The sequence below is a fragment of the Oncorhynchus masou genome, unplaced genomic scaffold (assembly GCF_036934945.1).
Source record: "Oncorhynchus masou masou isolate Uvic2021 unplaced genomic scaffold, UVic_Omas_1.1 unplaced_scaffold_488, whole genome shotgun sequence".
In the NCBI taxonomy this organism is placed as follows: Eukaryota; Metazoa; Chordata; class Actinopteri; order Salmoniformes; family Salmonidae; genus Oncorhynchus; species Oncorhynchus masou.
The window spans coordinates 1-13,266 of NW_027011276.1; the positions used below are offsets into that span (position 1 = coordinate 1).

Here is a 13,266-nt window from a genome sequence, read left to right on the forward strand (position 1 = left end):
AGTCCTGAGTGCTAACCATTACACCACATTAGATTACCCTATCTACACCATCCTCATTATAGCATCTGCACGCGCAAAAATTACTCTAATGACTCCTTAAACCCACTTATGTGACTCGATTATTGGTTGGCCATGTGAATAATTCAGCACAAAAAAAGATAGGTTCTAACGAGACTTGAACTCGGATCCTGCGATTCAAAGTCCAGAGTGCTAACTTACACCATAGAACCATTTCTAAATCTCATGGAAATTGAAAAAAAAATTATGCGTTTAATTAGAAACAGCAGACTGTCGTTCCTTCACGTGTTGAAAATACTTGCAATTGACAACAATATTTGGACAGCTATATTCTAGTTCAGCAAGGCAAATTTATTGACATGGAAGGATACATTCCAAGATTTAAACTCGGATTGTAGATTCAGAGTCCTGAGTGATAACCTTTACAACATAGAACCCTGTACTCAATACTCTGTGACGGGTTCAGATTTTACTGTCCTTGGGTCACCATGAAAACCATTACAAATATTTTCTGGACAGAAACGGTATCAACTGGGCTACCCTACCATGTATCCACTTGGAAATCCACATATTTTCAACACGAATGATGTGATGAGTGTGAACAAAATATGAAACATTTTCAGTGCTTTGTGGGGCTGCAAGTTTTGAATTAAAAAACCTACCAGGATCTCATAGTATGCATTTTCCGATTGGTTAGCCATTGGTGAGGAACAAGCGTGCTTATCGACTCCCACCCACTTGTTTCTTACACACAGGACAATTTTAAATTTGACAGTGGAGGAGTATGTCACTGTAAAATCGAGGTAGGTCCTACCGAGATTTGAACTCAGATCGCAGGATTCAGAGTCCTGAGTGCTAACCATTACACCATAGAACCCTATACAGAGCAATTATTGTAGAGTTCAAATTTTCCTGTAATTTGTACACCGGATAGACAGCAGATAATGGGATTATTGGTTGGCCATGTGAATAATTCAGCACAAAAAATAGATAGGTTCTACCGAGACTTTAACTCGGATCACTGGATTCAAAGTCCAGAGTGCTAACCATTACACCATAGAACCATATTCTAAATCCTCATGGAAATTGAAAAAAAAAAAATTCTGCGTTTAATTAGAAACAGCAGACATTCGTTCCTTCACATGTTGAAAATACTTGCAATTGACAACAATATTTGGACAGCTATATTCTAGTTCCACGAGGCAAATTTATTGACATGGAAGGATCGTCCAAGATTTAAACTCGGATTGTAGGATTCAGAGTCCTGAGTGATAACCTTTACAGCATAGAACCCTGTACTCAATACTCTGTGACGGGTTCAGATTTTACTGTCCTTGGGTCACCGAAAAAGCAGATCAAATATTTTCTGGACAGAAACGGTATCAACTGGGCTACCCTACCATGTATCCACTTGGAAATCCACATATTTTCAACACGAATGATGTGATGAGTGTGAACAAAATATGAAACATTTTCAGTGCTTTGTGGGGCTGCAAGTTTTCAATTGAAAAACCTACCAGGATCTCATAGTATGCATTTTCCGTAGGTTAGCCATTGGTGAGGAACAAGCGTGCTTATCGACTCCCACCCACTTGTTTCTTACACACAGGACGATTTTAAATTTGACAGTGGAGGAGTATGTCACTTTAAATTTGAGGTAGGTCCTACCGAGATTTGAACTCGGATCGCAGGATCCAGAGTCCTGAGTGCTAACCATTACACCATAGAACCCTATACAGAGCAATTATTGTAGAGTTCCAATTTTCCTGTAATTTGTACACCGGATAGACAGCAGATAATGACATTATTGGTTGGCCATGTGAATAATTCAGCACAAAAAATAGATAGGTTCTACCGAGACTTGAACTCGGATCACTGGATTCAAAGTCCAGAGTGCTAACCATTACACCATAGAACCATATTCTAAATCCTCATGGAAATTGAAAAAAAAAATTCTGCGTTTAATTAGAAACAGCAGACTGTCGTTCCTTCACGTGTTGAAAATACTTGCAATTGACAACAATATTTGGACAGCTATATTCTAGTTCCACGAGGCAAATTTATTGACATGGAAGGATCGTCCAAGATTTAAACTCGGATTGTAGGATTCAGAGTCCTGAGTGATAACCTTTACAGCATAGAACCCTGTACTCAATACTCTGTGACGGGTTCAGATTTTACTGTCCTTGGGTCACCGGAAAAACAGATCAAATATTTTCTGGCCAGAAACGGTATCAACTGGGCTACCCTACCATGTATCCACTTGGAAATCCACATATTTTCAACACGAATGATGTGATGAGTGTGAACAAAATATGAAACATTTTCAGTGCTTTGTGGGGCTGCAAGTTTTCAATTAAAAAACCTACCAGGATCTCATAGTATGCATTTTCCGTAGGTTAGCCATTCGTGAGGAACAAGCGTGCTTATCGACTCCCACACACTTGTATTCTTACACACATGACGATTTTAAATTTGACAGGGGAGGAGTGTGTCACTGTAAAATCAAGGTAGGTCCTACCGAGATTTGAACTCAGATCGCAGGATTCAGAGTCCTGAGTGCTAACCATTACACCATAGAACCCTATACAGAGCAATTATTGTAGAGTTCCAATTTTCCTGTAATTTGTACACCGGATAAACAGCAGATAATGAGATTATTGGTTGGCCATGTGAATAATTCAGCACAAAAAATAGATAGGTTCTACCGAGACTTGAACTCGGATCACTGGATTCAAAGTCCAGAGTGCTAACCATTACACCATAGAACCATATTCTAAATCCTCATGGAAATTGAAAAAAAAATTCTGCGTTTAATTAGAAACAGCAGACTGTCGTTCCTTCACGTGTTGAAAATACTTGCAATTGACAACAATATTTGGACAGCTATATTCTAGTTCCACGAGGCAAATTTATTGACATGGAAGGATCGTCCAAGATTTAAACTCGGATTGTAGGATTCAGAGTCCTGAGTGATAACCTTTACAGCATAGAACCCTGTACTCAATACTCTGTGACGGGTTCAGATTTTACTGTCCTTGGGTCACCGAAAAACAGATCAAATATTTTCTGGACAGAAACGGTATCAACTGGGCTACCCTACCATGTATCCACTTGGAAATCCACATATTTTCAACACGAATGATGTGATGAGTGTGAACAAAATATGAAACATTTTCAGTGCTTTGTGGGGCTGCAAGTTTTCAATTAAAAAACCTACCAGGATCTCATAGTATGCATTTTCCGTAGGTTAGCCATTCGTGAGGAACAAGCGTGCTTATCGACTCCCACCCACTTGTTTCTTACACACAGGACGATTTTAAATTTGACAGTGGAGGAGTATGTCACTGTAAAATCGAGGTAGGTCCTACCGAGATTTGAACTCGGATCGCAGGATTCAGAGTCCTGAGTGCTAACCATTACACCATAGAACCCTATACAGAGCAATTATTGTAGAGTTCCAATTTTCCTGTAATTTGTACACCGGATAAACAGCAGATAATGAGATTATTGGTTGGCCATGTGAATAATTCAGCACAAAAAATAGATAGGTTCTACCGAGACTTGAACTCGGATCACTGGATTCAAAGTCCAGAGTGCTAACCATTACACCATAGAACCATATTCTAAATCCTCATGGAAATTGAAAAAAAAAATTCTGCGTTTAATTAGAAACAGCAGACTGTCGTTCCTTCACGTGTTGAAAATACTTGCAATTGACAACAATATTTGGACAGCTATATTCTAGTTCCACGAGGCAAATTTATTGACATGGAAGGATCGTCCAAGATTTAAACTCGGATTGTAGGATTCAGAGTCCTGAGTGATAACCTTTACAGCATAGAACCCTGTACTCAATACTCTGTGACGGGTTCAGATTTTACTGTCCTTGGGTCACCGAAAAAGCAGATCAAATATTTTCTGGACAGAAACGGTATCAACTGGGCTACCCTACCATGTATCCACTTGGAAATCCACATATTTTCAACACGAATGATGTGATGAGTGTGAACAAAATATGAAACATTTTCAGTGCTTTGTGGGGCTGCAAGTTTTCAATTAAAAAACCTACCAGGATCTCATAGTATGCATTTTCCGTAGGTTAGCCATTCGTGAGGAACAAGCGTGCTTATCGACTCCCACCCACTTGTTTCTTACACACAGGACATTTTAAATTTGACAGTGGAGGAGTATGTCACTGTAAAATCGAGGTAGGTCCTACCGAGATTTGAACTCGGATCGCAGGATTCAGAGTCCTGAGTGCTAACCATTACACCATAGAACCCTATACAGAGCAATTATTGTAGAGTTCCAATTTTCCTGTAATTTGTACACCGGATAAACAGCAGATAATGAGATTATTGGTTGGCCATGTGAATAATTCAGCACAAAAAATAGATAGGTTCTACCGAGACTTGAACTCGATCACTGGATTCAAAGTCCAGAGTGCTAACCATTACACCATAGAACCATATTCTAAATCCTCATGGAAATTGAAAAAAAAAATTCTGCGTTTAATTAGAAACAGCAGACTGTCGTTCCTTCACGTGTTGAAAATACTTGCAATTGACAACAATATTTGGACAGCTATATTCTAGTTCCACGAGGCAAATTTATTGACATGGAAGGATCGTCCAAGATTTAAACTCGGATTGTAGGATTCAGAGTCCTGAGTGATAACCTTTACAGCATAGAACCCTGTACTCAATACTCTGTGACGGGTTCAGATTTTACTGTCCTTGGGTCACCGAAAAAGCAGATCAAATATTTTCTGGACAGAAACGGTATCAACTGGGCTACCCTACCATGTATCCACTTGGAAATCCACATATTTTCAACACGAATGATGTGATGAGTGTGAACAAAATATGAAACATTTTCAGTGCTTTGTGGGGCTGCAAGTTTTCAATTAAAAAACATACCAGGATCTCATAGTATGCATTTTCCGTAGGTTAGCCATTCGTGAGGAACAAGCGTGCTTATCGACTCCCACCCACTTGTTTCTTACACACAGGACAATTTTAAATTTGACAGTGGAGGAGTATGTCACTGCAAAATCAAGGTAGGTCCTACCGAGATTTGAACTCGGATCGCAGGATTCAGAGTCCTGAGTGCTAACCATTACACCATAGAACCCTATACAGAGCAATTATTGTAGAGTTCCAATTTTCCTGTAATTTGTACACCGGATAAACAGCAGATAATGAGATTACTGGTTGGCCATGTGAATAATTCAGCACAAAAAATAGATAGGTTCTACCGAGACTTGAACTCGGATCACTGGATTCAAAGTCCAGAGTGCTAACCATTACACCATAGAACCATATTCTAAATCCTCATGGAAATTGAAAAAAAAATTCTGCGTTTAATTAGAAACAGCAGACTGTCGTTCCTTCACGTGTTGAAAATACTTTCAATTGATAACAATATTTGGACGGCTATATTCTAGTTCCAAGAGGCAAATTTATTGACAATGAAGGATCGTCCAAGATTTAAACTCGGATTGTAGGATTCAGAGTCCTGAGTGATAACCTTTACAGCATAGAACCCTGTACTCAATACTCTGTGACGGGTTCAGATTTTACTGTCCTTGGGTCACCGGAAAAACAGATCAAATATTTTCTGGACAGAAACGGTATCAACTGGGCTACCCTACCATGTATCCACTTGGAAATCCACATATTTTCAACACGAATGATGTGATGAGTGTGAACAAAATATGAAACATTTTCAGTGCTTTGTGGGGCTGCAAGTTTTCAATTAAAAAACCTACCAGGATCTCATAGTATGCATTTTCCGTAGGTTAGCCATTCGTGAGGAACAAGCGTGCTTATCGACTCCCACACACTTGTTTCTTACACACATGACGATTTTAAATTTGACAGGGGAGGAGTGTGTCACTGCAAAATGAAGGTAGGTCCTACCGAGATTTGAACTCGGATCACAGGATTCAGAGTCCTGAGTGCTAACCATTACACCATAGAACCATATACAGAGCAATTATTGTAGAGTTCCAATTTTCCTGTAATTTGTACACCGTATAAACAGCAGATGATGAGATTATTGGTTGGCCATGTGAATAATTCAGCACAAAAAAATAGATAGGTTCTACCGAGACTTGAACTCGGATCACTGGATTCAAAGTCCAGAGTGCTAACCATTACACCATAGAACCATATTCTAAATCCTCATGGAAATTGAAAAAAAAAATCTGCGTTTAATTAGAAACAGCAGACTGTCGTTCCTTCACGTGTTGAAAATACTTTCAATTGAAAACAATATTTGGACAGCTATATTCTAGTTCCACGAGGCAAATTTATTGACATGGTAGGATCGTCCAAGATTTAAACTCGGATTGTAGGATTCAGAGTCCTGAGTGATAACCTTTACAGCATAGAACCCTGTACTCAATACTCTGTGACGGGTTCAGATTTTACTGTCCTTGGGTCACCGAAAAACAGATCAAATATTTTCTGGACAGAAACGGTATCAACTGGGCTACCCTACCATGTATCCACTTGGAAATCCACATATTTTCAACACGAATGATGTGATGAGTGTGAACAAAATATGAAACATTTTCAGTGCTTTGTGGGGCTGCAAGTTTTCAATTAAAAAACATACCAGGATCTCATAGTATGCATTTTCCGTAGGTTAGCCATTCGTGAGGAACAAGCGTGCTTATCGACTCCCACCCACTTGTTTCTTACACACATGACGATTTTAAATTTGACAGTGGAGGAGTGTGTCACTGTAAAATCGAAGGTAGGTCCTACCGAGATTTGAACTCGGATCGCAGGATTCAGAGTCCTGAGTGCTAACCATTACACCATAGAACCCTATACAGAGCAATTATTGTAGAGTTCCAATTTTCCTGTAATTTGTACACCGGATAAACAGCAGATAATGAGATTATTGGTTGGCCATGTGAATAATTCAGCACAAAAAATAGATAGGTTCTACCGAGACTTGAACTCGGATCACTGGATTCAAAGTCCAGAGTGCTAACCATTACACCATAGAACCATATTCTAAATCCTCATGGAAATTGAAAAAAAAAAATTCTGCGTTTAATTAGAAACAGCAGACTGTCGTTCCTTCACGTGTTGAAAATACTTGCAATTGACAACAATATTTGGACAGCTATATTCTAGTTCCACGAGGCAAATTTATTGACATGGAAGGATCGTCCAAGATTTAAACTCGGATTGTAGGATTCAGAGTCCTGAGTGATAACCTTTACAGCATAGAACCCTGTACTCAATACTCTGTGACGGGTTCAGATTTTACTGTCCTTGGGTCACCGAAAAAGCAGATCAAATATTTTCTGGACAGAAACGGTATCAACTGGGCTACCCTACCATGTATCCACTTGGAAATCCACATATTTTCAACACGAATGATGTGATGAGTGTGAACAAAATATGAAACATTTTCAGTGCTTTGTGGTGCTGCAAGTTTTCAATTAAAAACCTACCAGGATCTCATAGTATGCATTTTCCGTAGGTTAGCCATTCGTGAGGAACAAGCGTGCTTATCGACTCCCACCCACTTGTTTCTTACACACAGGACGATTTTAAATTTGACAGTGGAGGAGTGTGTCACTGTAAAATCAAGGTAGGTCCTACCGAGATTTGAACTCGGATCGCAGGATTCAGAGTCCTGAGTGCTAACCATTACACCATAGAACCCTATAGAGAGCAATTAGTGTAGAGTTCCAATTTTCCTGTAATTTGTACAACGGATAAACAGCAGATAATGAGATTATTGGTTGGCCATGTGAATAATTCAGCACAAAAAATAGATAGGTTCTACCGAGACTTGAACTCGATCACTGGATTCAAAGTCCAGAGTGCTAACCATTACACCATAGAACCATATTCTAAATCCTCATGGAAATTGAAAAAAAAATTCTGCGTTTAATTAGAAACAGCAGACTGTCGTTCCTTCACGTGTTGAAAATACTTGCAATTGACAACAATATTTGGACAGCTATATTCTAGTTCCACGAGGCAAATTTATTGACATGGAAGGATCGTCCAAGATTTAAACTCGGATTGTAGGATTCAGAGTCCTGAGTGATAACCTTTACAGCATAGAACCCTGTACTCAATACTCTGTGACGGGTTCAGATTTTACTGTCCTTGGGTCACCGGAAAAAGAGATCAAATATTTTCTGGACAGAAACGGTATCAACTGGGCTACCCTACCATGTATCCACTTGGAAATCCACATATTTTCAGCACGAATGATGTGATGAGTGTGAACAAAATATGAAACATTTTCAGTGCTTTGTGGGGCTGCAAATTTTTCAATTAACAAAGCTACCAGGGTCTCATAGTATGCATTTTCCGTAGATTAGCCATTCGTGAGGAACAAGCGTGCTTATCGACTCCCACCCACTTGTTTCTTACACACAGGACGATTTTAAATTTGACAGTGGAGGAGTGTGTCACTGTAAAATCGAGGTAGGTCCTACCGAGATTTGAACTCGGATCACAGGATTCAGAGTCCTGAGTGCTAACCATTACACCATAGAACCCTATACAGAGCAATTATTGTAGAGTTCCAATTTTCCTGTAATTTGTACACCGGATAAACAGCAGATAATGAGATTATTGGTTGGCCATGTGAATAATTCAGCACAAAAAATAGATAGGTTCTACCGAGACTTGAACTCGGATCACTGGATTCAAAGTCCAGAGTGCTAACCATTACACCATAGAACCATATTCTAAATCCTCATGGAAATTGAAAAAAAAATTCTGCGTTTAATTAGAAACAGCAGACTGTCGTTCCTTCACGTGTTGAAAATACTTGCAATTGACAACAATATTTGGACAGCTATATTCTAGTTCCACGAGGCAAATTTATTGACATGGAAGGATCGTCCAAGATTTAAACTCGGATTGTAGGATTCAGAGTCCTGAGTGATAACCTTTACAGCATAGAACCCTGTACTCAATACTCTGTGACGGGTTCAGATTTTACTGTCCTTGGGTCACCGAAAAAGCAGATCAAATATTTTCTGGACAGAAACGGTATCAACTGGGCTACCCTACCATGTATCCACTTGGAAATCCACATATTTTCAACACGAATGATGTGATGAGTGTGAACAAAATATGAAACATTTTCAGTGCTTTGTGGGGCTGCAAGTTTTCAATTAAAAAACCTACCAGGATCTCATAGTATGCATTTTCCGTAGGTTAGCCATTCGTGAGGAACAAGCGTGCTTATCGACTCCCACCCACTTGTTTCTTACACACAGGACGATTTTAAATTTGACAGTGGAGGAGTGTGTCACTGTAAAATCGAGGTAGGTCCTACCGAGATTTGAACTCGGATCGCAGGATTCAGAGTCCTGAGTGCTAACCATTACACCATAGAACCCTATACAGAGCAATTATTGTAGAGTTCCAATTTTCCTGTCATTTGTACACCGGATAAACAGCAGATGATGAGATTATTGGTTGGCCATGTGAATAATTCAGCACAAAAAAATAGAAAGGTTCTACCGAGACTTGAACTCGGATCACTGGATTCAAAGTCCAGAGTGCTAACCATTACACCATAGAACCATATTCTAAATCCTCATGGAAATTGAAAAAAAAAAATTCTGCGTTTAATTAGAAACAGCAGACTGTCGTTCCTTCACGTGTTGAAAATACTTGCAATTGACAACAATATTTGGACAGCTATATTCTAGTTCCACGAGGCAAATTTATTGACATGGAAGGATCGTCCAAGATTTAAACTCGGATTGTAGGATTCAGAGTCCTGAGTGATAACCTTTACAGCATAGAACCCTGTACTCAATACTCTGTGACGGGTTCAGATTTTACTGTCCTTGGGTCACCGGAAAAACAGATCAAATATTTTCTGGACAGAAACGGTATCAACTGGGCTACCCTACCATGTATCCACTTGGAAATCCACATATTTTCAACACGAATGATGTGATGAGTGTGAACAAAATATGAAACATTTTCAGTGCTTTGTGGGGCTGCAAGTTTTCAATTAAAAAACCTACCAGGATCTCATAGTATGCATTTTCCGTAGGTTAGCCATTCGTGAGGAACAAGCGTGCTTATCGACTCCCACCCACTTGTTTCTTACACACAGGACGATTTTAAATTTGACAGTGGAGGAGTGTGTCACTGTAAAATCGAGGTAGGTCCTACCGAGATTTGAACTCAGGATCGCAGGATTCAGAGTCCTGAGTGCTAACCATTACACCATAGAACCCTATACAGAGCAATTATTGTAGAGTTCCAATTTTCCTGTAATTTGTACACCGGATAAACAGCAGATAATGAGATTATTGGTTGGCCATGTGAATAATTCAGCACAAAAAATAGATAGGTTCTACCGAGACTTGAACTCGGATCACTGGATTCAAAGTCCAGAGTGCTAACCATTACACCATAGAACCATATTCTAAATCCTCATGGAAATTGAAAAAAAAAATTCTGCGTTTAATTAGAAACAGCAGACTGTCGTTCCTTCACGTGTTGAAAATACTTGCAATTGACAACAATATTTGGACAGCTATATTCTAGTTCCACGAGGCAAATTTATTGACATGGAAGGATCGTCCAAGATTTAAACTCGGATTGTAGGATTCAGAGTCCTGAGTGATAACCTTTACAGCATAGAACCCTGTACTCAATACTCTGTGACGGGTTCAGATTTTACTGTCCTTGGGTCACCGGAAAAACAGATCAAATATTTTCTGGCCAGAAACGGTATCAACTGGGCTACCCTACCATGTATCCACTTGGAAATCCACATATTTTCAACACGAATGATGTGATGAGTGTGAACAAAATATGAAACATTTTCAGTGCTTTGTGGGGCTGCAAGTTTTCAATTAAAAAACCTACCAGGATCTCATAGTATGCATTTTCCGTAGGTTAGCCATTCGTGAGGAACAAGCGTGCTTATCGACTCCCACCCACTTGTTTCTTACACACAGGACGATTTTAAATTTGACAGTGGAGGAGTGTGTCACTGTAAAATCAGGTAGGTCCTACCGAGATTTGAACTCGGATCGCAGGATTCAGAGTCCTGAGTGCTAACCATTACACCATAGAACCCTATACAGAGCAATTATTGTAGAGTTCCAATTTTCCTGTCATTTGTACACCGGATAAACAGCAGATGATGAGATTATTGGTTGGCCATGTGAATAATTCAGCACAAAAAAAATAGAAAGGTTCTACCGAGACTTGAACTCAGATCACTGGATTTAACGTCCAGAGTGCTAACCATTACACCATAGAACCATATTCTAAATCCTCATGGAAATTGAAAAAAAAAATTCTGCGTTTAATTAGAAACAGCAGACTGTCGTTCCTTCACGTGTTGAAAATACTTGCAATTGACAACAATATTTGGACAGCTATATTCTAGTTCCACGAGGCAAATTTATTGACATGGAAGGATCGTCCAAGATTTAAACTCGGATTGTAGGATTCAGAGTCCTGAGTGATAACCTTTACAGCATAGAACCCTGTACTCAATACACGGGTTCAGATTTTAAATACATTTTCAATGGGTCACCAAAATTAAAAAACCTACAGATCTCATAATGCATTTTCTGGTTAGCCATTCGTGATCAACTGGTGCTTCCTCCCACCACTTGTTTCTTACACACAGGAAATTTTAAATTTGACACGGATGATGTGAGAGTGTGTCACTGTAAAATTGATAGGTCCTAAGATTTGAACTCAGATGCTTTGATTCAGAGTCCTGAGTGCTAACCATTACACCATAGAACCCTATACAGAGCAATTATTGTAGAGTTCCAATTTTCCTGTAATTTGTACACCGGATAAACAGCAGATAATGAGATTATTGGTTGGCCATGTGAATAATTCAGCACAAAAAAAAGATTTCTACCGAGACTTGAACTCGGATCACTGGATTCAAAGTCCAGAGTGCTAACCATTACACCATAGAACCATATTCTAAATCCTCATGGAAATTGAAAAAAAAAAATCGGAATTAGAAACAGCAGACTGTCAGAGTCCTTCACGTGCTGAAAATACTTGCAATTGACAACAATATTTGGACAGCTATATTCTAGTTCCACGAGGCAAATTTATTGACATGGAAGGATCGTCCAAGATTTAAACTGGATTGTGGATTCAGAGTCCTGGTGATAAACAGCAGATACTCAATTATTGGTTGGCCATTTTAATAATTCAGCAAAAAAATAAATAGGTTCTGGCCGAAACTTGAAACTGGGATCACTGGATTCAAAGTCCAGAGTGCTAACCATTACACCATAGAACCATATTCTAAATCCTCATGGAAATTGAAAAAAAAAAACATTCTGCGTTTAATTAGAAACAGCAGACTGTCGTTCCTTCACGTGTTGAAAATACTTGCAATTGACAACAATATTTGGACAGCTATATTCTAGTTCACGAGGCAAATTTATTGACATGGAAGGATCGTCCAAGATTTAAACTCGGATTGTAGGATTCAGAGTCCTGAGTGATAACCTTTACAGCATAGAACCCTGTACTCAATACTCTGTGACGGGTTCAGATTTTACTGTCCTTGGGTCACCGGAAAAAGCAGATCAAATATTTTCTGGCCAGAAACGGTATCAACTGGGCTACCCTACCATGTATCCACTTGGAAATCCACATATTTTCAACACGAATGATGTGATGAGTGTGAACAAAATATGAAACATTTTCAGTGCTTTGTGGGGCTGCAAGTTTTCAATTAAAAAACCTACCAGGATCTCATAGTATGCATTTTCCGTAGGTTAGCCATTCGTGAGGAACAAGCGTGCTTATCGACTCCCACCCACTTGTTTCTTACACACAGGACGATTTTAAATTTGACAGTGGAGGAGTATGTCACTGTAAAATCGAGGTAGGTCCTACCGAGATTTGAACTCGGATCGCAGGATTCAGAGTCCTGAGTGCTAACCATTACACCATAGAACCCTATACAGAGCAATTATTGTAGAGTTCCAATTTTCCTGTAATTTGTACACCGGATAAACAGCAGATAATGAGATTATTGGTTGGCCATGTGAATAATTCAGCACAAAAAATAGATAGGTTCTACCGAGACTTGAACTCGGATCACTGGATTCAAAGTCCAGAGTGCTAACCATTACACCATAGAACCATATTCTAAATCCTCATGGAAATTGAAAAAAAAAATTCTGCGTTTAATTAGAAACAGCAGACTGTCGTTCCTTCACGTGTTGAAAATACTTGC

General features: G+C 39.2%; 28 non-coding genes across 28 annotated transcripts; all 28 read right to left on the reverse strand.

Annotated features, from left to right (window-relative positions):
- Positions 1-823: 823 nt before the first annotated feature.
- On the reverse strand, positions 824-895 carry trnaq-cug (transfer RNA glutamine (anticodon CUG)). The gene has a single exon. It is a non-coding gene; the product is annotated as a tRNA-Gln (tRNA).
- Positions 896-1,010: 115 nt separating this feature from the next.
- trnaq-uug (transfer RNA glutamine (anticodon UUG)) lies at positions 1,011-1,082 on the reverse strand. Its single transcript has one exon. It is a non-coding gene; the product is annotated as a tRNA-Gln (tRNA).
- Positions 1,083-1,677: 595 nt separating this feature from the next.
- Positions 1,678-1,749, reverse strand: trnaq-cug (transfer RNA glutamine (anticodon CUG)). The gene has a single exon. It is a non-coding gene; the product is annotated as a tRNA-Gln (tRNA).
- Positions 1,750-1,864: 115 nt separating this feature from the next.
- On the reverse strand, positions 1,865-1,936 carry trnaq-uug (transfer RNA glutamine (anticodon UUG)). Its single transcript has one exon. It is a non-coding gene; the product is annotated as a tRNA-Gln (tRNA).
- A 594-nt stretch (positions 1,937-2,530) lies between these two features.
- trnaq-cug (transfer RNA glutamine (anticodon CUG)) lies at positions 2,531-2,602 on the reverse strand. Its single transcript has one exon. It is a non-coding gene; the product is annotated as a tRNA-Gln (tRNA).
- Positions 2,603-2,717: 115 nt separating this feature from the next.
- On the reverse strand, positions 2,718-2,789 carry trnaq-uug (transfer RNA glutamine (anticodon UUG)). Its single transcript has one exon. It is a non-coding gene; the product is annotated as a tRNA-Gln (tRNA).
- A 591-nt stretch (positions 2,790-3,380) lies between these two features.
- Positions 3,381-3,452, reverse strand: trnaq-cug (transfer RNA glutamine (anticodon CUG)). Its single transcript has one exon. It is a non-coding gene; the product is annotated as a tRNA-Gln (tRNA).
- Positions 3,453-3,567: 115 nt separating this feature from the next.
- On the reverse strand, positions 3,568-3,639 carry trnaq-uug (transfer RNA glutamine (anticodon UUG)). Its single transcript has one exon. It is a non-coding gene; the product is annotated as a tRNA-Gln (tRNA).
- Positions 3,640-4,231: 592 nt separating this feature from the next.
- On the reverse strand, positions 4,232-4,303 carry trnaq-cug (transfer RNA glutamine (anticodon CUG)). Its single transcript has one exon. It is a non-coding gene; the product is annotated as a tRNA-Gln (tRNA).
- Positions 4,304-4,418: 115 nt separating this feature from the next.
- trnaq-uug (transfer RNA glutamine (anticodon UUG)) lies at positions 4,419-4,489 on the reverse strand. The gene has a single exon. It is a non-coding gene; the product is annotated as a tRNA-Gln (tRNA).
- Positions 4,490-5,082: 593 nt separating this feature from the next.
- On the reverse strand, positions 5,083-5,154 carry trnaq-cug (transfer RNA glutamine (anticodon CUG)). The gene has a single exon. It is a non-coding gene; the product is annotated as a tRNA-Gln (tRNA).
- Positions 5,155-5,269: 115 nt separating this feature from the next.
- trnaq-uug (transfer RNA glutamine (anticodon UUG)) lies at positions 5,270-5,341 on the reverse strand. Its single transcript has one exon. It is a non-coding gene; the product is annotated as a tRNA-Gln (tRNA).
- A 592-nt stretch (positions 5,342-5,933) lies between these two features.
- trnaq-cug (transfer RNA glutamine (anticodon CUG)) lies at positions 5,934-6,005 on the reverse strand. Its single transcript has one exon. It is a non-coding gene; the product is annotated as a tRNA-Gln (tRNA).
- Positions 6,006-6,121: 116 nt separating this feature from the next.
- On the reverse strand, positions 6,122-6,193 carry trnaq-uug (transfer RNA glutamine (anticodon UUG)). Its single transcript has one exon. It is a non-coding gene; the product is annotated as a tRNA-Gln (tRNA).
- A 592-nt stretch (positions 6,194-6,785) lies between these two features.
- Positions 6,786-6,857, reverse strand: trnaq-cug (transfer RNA glutamine (anticodon CUG)). The gene has a single exon. It is a non-coding gene; the product is annotated as a tRNA-Gln (tRNA).
- A 115-nt stretch (positions 6,858-6,972) lies between these two features.
- Positions 6,973-7,044, reverse strand: trnaq-uug (transfer RNA glutamine (anticodon UUG)). The gene has a single exon. It is a non-coding gene; the product is annotated as a tRNA-Gln (tRNA).
- A 593-nt stretch (positions 7,045-7,637) lies between these two features.
- Positions 7,638-7,709, reverse strand: trnaq-cug (transfer RNA glutamine (anticodon CUG)). Its single transcript has one exon. It is a non-coding gene; the product is annotated as a tRNA-Gln (tRNA).
- Positions 7,710-7,824: 115 nt separating this feature from the next.
- trnaq-uug (transfer RNA glutamine (anticodon UUG)) lies at positions 7,825-7,895 on the reverse strand. The gene has a single exon. It is a non-coding gene; the product is annotated as a tRNA-Gln (tRNA).
- Positions 7,896-8,488: 593 nt separating this feature from the next.
- On the reverse strand, positions 8,489-8,560 carry trnaq-cug (transfer RNA glutamine (anticodon CUG)). The gene has a single exon. It is a non-coding gene; the product is annotated as a tRNA-Gln (tRNA).
- Positions 8,561-8,675: 115 nt separating this feature from the next.
- trnaq-uug (transfer RNA glutamine (anticodon UUG)) lies at positions 8,676-8,747 on the reverse strand. Its single transcript has one exon. It is a non-coding gene; the product is annotated as a tRNA-Gln (tRNA).
- Positions 8,748-9,339: 592 nt separating this feature from the next.
- On the reverse strand, positions 9,340-9,411 carry trnaq-cug (transfer RNA glutamine (anticodon CUG)). Its single transcript has one exon. It is a non-coding gene; the product is annotated as a tRNA-Gln (tRNA).
- Positions 9,412-9,527: 116 nt separating this feature from the next.
- On the reverse strand, positions 9,528-9,599 carry trnaq-uug (transfer RNA glutamine (anticodon UUG)). Its single transcript has one exon. It is a non-coding gene; the product is annotated as a tRNA-Gln (tRNA).
- Positions 9,600-10,193: 594 nt separating this feature from the next.
- Positions 10,194-10,266, reverse strand: trnaq-cug (transfer RNA glutamine (anticodon CUG)). Its single transcript has one exon. It is a non-coding gene; the product is annotated as a tRNA-Gln (tRNA).
- A 115-nt stretch (positions 10,267-10,381) lies between these two features.
- trnaq-uug (transfer RNA glutamine (anticodon UUG)) lies at positions 10,382-10,453 on the reverse strand. Its single transcript has one exon. It is a non-coding gene; the product is annotated as a tRNA-Gln (tRNA).
- A 592-nt stretch (positions 10,454-11,045) lies between these two features.
- On the reverse strand, positions 11,046-11,117 carry trnaq-cug (transfer RNA glutamine (anticodon CUG)). Its single transcript has one exon. It is a non-coding gene; the product is annotated as a tRNA-Gln (tRNA).
- A 795-nt stretch (positions 11,118-11,912) lies between these two features.
- On the reverse strand, positions 11,913-11,985 carry trnaq-uug (transfer RNA glutamine (anticodon UUG)). The gene has a single exon. It is a non-coding gene; the product is annotated as a tRNA-Gln (tRNA).
- Positions 11,986-12,914: 929 nt separating this feature from the next.
- On the reverse strand, positions 12,915-12,986 carry trnaq-cug (transfer RNA glutamine (anticodon CUG)). The gene has a single exon. It is a non-coding gene; the product is annotated as a tRNA-Gln (tRNA).
- A 115-nt stretch (positions 12,987-13,101) lies between these two features.
- Positions 13,102-13,173, reverse strand: trnaq-uug (transfer RNA glutamine (anticodon UUG)). Its single transcript has one exon. It is a non-coding gene; the product is annotated as a tRNA-Gln (tRNA).
- Positions 13,174-13,266: the final 93 nt, after the last annotated feature.